Source organism: Oryza glaberrima, chromosome 4 (assembly GCF_000147395.1).
Source record: "Oryza glaberrima chromosome 4, OglaRS2, whole genome shotgun sequence".
In the NCBI taxonomy this organism is placed as follows: Eukaryota; Viridiplantae; Streptophyta; class Magnoliopsida; order Poales; family Poaceae; genus Oryza; species Oryza glaberrima.
Window position 1 is genome coordinate 18,314,646 of NC_068329.1, and position 2,181 is coordinate 18,316,826.

The following is a 2,181-nucleotide window of genomic DNA, read 5'->3' on the forward strand; positions in this document are numbered from 1 at the left end:
AAAGAAATCCATCCCCATCGCCTTCTCTCGCCCTTCCGCCGCCATCTTGCTCGCCTTCGTCCTCCGGCCGGCCACTGGGGAGCTACGCCTACGCCCTGCCCCTTCCAACCGAGTGCCCCAGGTCCGCTGCTTCTACTTCTACATCTGTTTTATCTTTATCCTCTCGGCTGGAAAGCCAATTTTTTTTTCATTTTCTCGTTCTTTTATCTTTGATATTTGCAGAACTTGTGATACCATCTTATCCTGCAGCAGAGCAGGCCGGACGCTCCCTGGATTGACCGCAAAGCAGATCGAATCGGTTTGTTGCTGCGTGCTTCTACTCTTTCTTCCCCGCAATCTAATCTTGCTAGCTAGTACCGTACCCAAATCGCGGAGATTGGCTGTTCTTTCTTTTTTTTTTCCCTCTCGTTCTTACTGAATCTTCACTATATTTTCTGATGATTTTTTTTTCCTTTGAAGTTTATGGATCGACGATGAGCCTCTCGCGGCGCTTTCTGAATGTGATTATGGACAGCCGCATCCTTGGGTTGAGGTCGCGCGCCGCATCGACCTAGCGCGCCAGAAATTCTTTAACCCAAGACCACCACTAAACGGAAAAGGATTGGTGGCCAATGTCGACTGTGAGGCGTCAAAGATGCCGAGGATTCATCTTCCCGACCCCGATCATCACGTTCCGAGCTTCACCCAAGGACGACGACCAGAGGAGGAGCATCCAATACCTCCCACTCACGGAGAGCAAGATGCTCTGCGCGGACCAGTCTGGGCGCACCTTCCTCTTCGACGCCGAGACGCACCACGTGGTGACCATGCCCAGCCTCCACAAACCCAAGGAAAAACCCCTCTCCCTCTTCATCCCGAGCGCAGTCAGTCAAAACAAGGCCGACTTTCTAATGGAGGAGGAGGAGTATGATGAAGACTGTGTTGGCACCCTCTTTGTCATGGAGAGCAGTCCCAATATGGAGCTGCGCTACAAAGACCAGACGAGTGACCAGTTTGAGGCATACACCTATGGCCAGCAGCACAAGAAGACATCCTTCAAGTCCTGGAAGTGCCAACTGCTGCCGCCGCCGCCTTACCTACGTGACCCCATGCGGATGAAGGTCCGCTCCGAGATCATGTCCTACGCAGTGGTCGGTGGTGGCACCCAAATCTTGATATCAGTGGAGGACGTTGGCACCTACTGCATGGACATTGCGACCCACACTTGGAGCCCGGTTGGCAAGTGGATGCTACCCTTGTATGGCAAGATTGAGTATGTGCCGGAACTCAATCTCTGGTTTGGCTTCTCTGACAAGAACCACCTATCTGCTGCTGATCTCTCCAACCTGGACTCCAAACCACAGCTAGTTGGCACTTGGAAGGAGTTTGACCCGCCCGAGGAATGGGATCTACTGCAGGGGCCTCAGCTTGTCAACATAGGCTCGGGCAAGTTCTGCATTGCAAGGTTCTTCAATACTACGAGAATTAGCTACTACGGCGATGATTTCATTGACCAGACATTTGGTATCATAACCGGTGTGGAGGTGGTGCCACGTACCTACCAGGGCAATGGGAATGGCAGTGCCAACGGTGGCAAAGACAACAGAATTGCAAGCAACAATTGCAATGGCAGTGCAAGCAACAGTTGCAATGGCCATGGTAATGGCAATGGCAACGGCAACGGCAATGGTGGCAAAAAGAAACTCCGAATGATCAAGCACAAGTCGAAATGTCACACCACTACTGACGGCACTTTCATTGAGTCAGTGTTCTAATATATTTTGAGACTTGCTTTGCTTCCAAGAAGATTCCCTTAGTCCGCTTTTCATTAGTATCTTAATAGACTATAAGAGGTATGCTTGTATTATTAATGTCACAAGTTTGGACTTTTGTTTTATCCATTGTGCATCCTACTATCTATTAGTAACCCTACAATCTCTGGATGAAGTCTAGTAGTAAGAGACTAGATGGCGTGCTTTACTGATGTGTGTCTCCGTGTGTTGTCTATTGATGTGTGATATCATCTCCTGCAATGATATAGCTTGTAAGATACCTTAATTTTGCCCTTCTATAATCGGGATGGTATTATTTCTTTATGAATTGCCTCCCAACTGCGATGGTTTTTTTATATGCTCTGTGATTGGTTACATACTTAACAAAAAGCATTTCAATTTTCCTCATTTTTTGGGTGAGGTTTCCTAT

At 48.6% G+C, this 2,181-nt stretch overlaps 1 pseudogene; it reads left to right on the forward strand.

Annotated features, from left to right (window-relative positions):
• Window positions 1–473: 473 nt before the first annotated feature.
• Window positions 474–1,754, forward strand: LOC127770840 (uncharacterized; annotated as a pseudogene).
• Window positions 1,755–2,181: the final 427 nt, after the last annotated feature.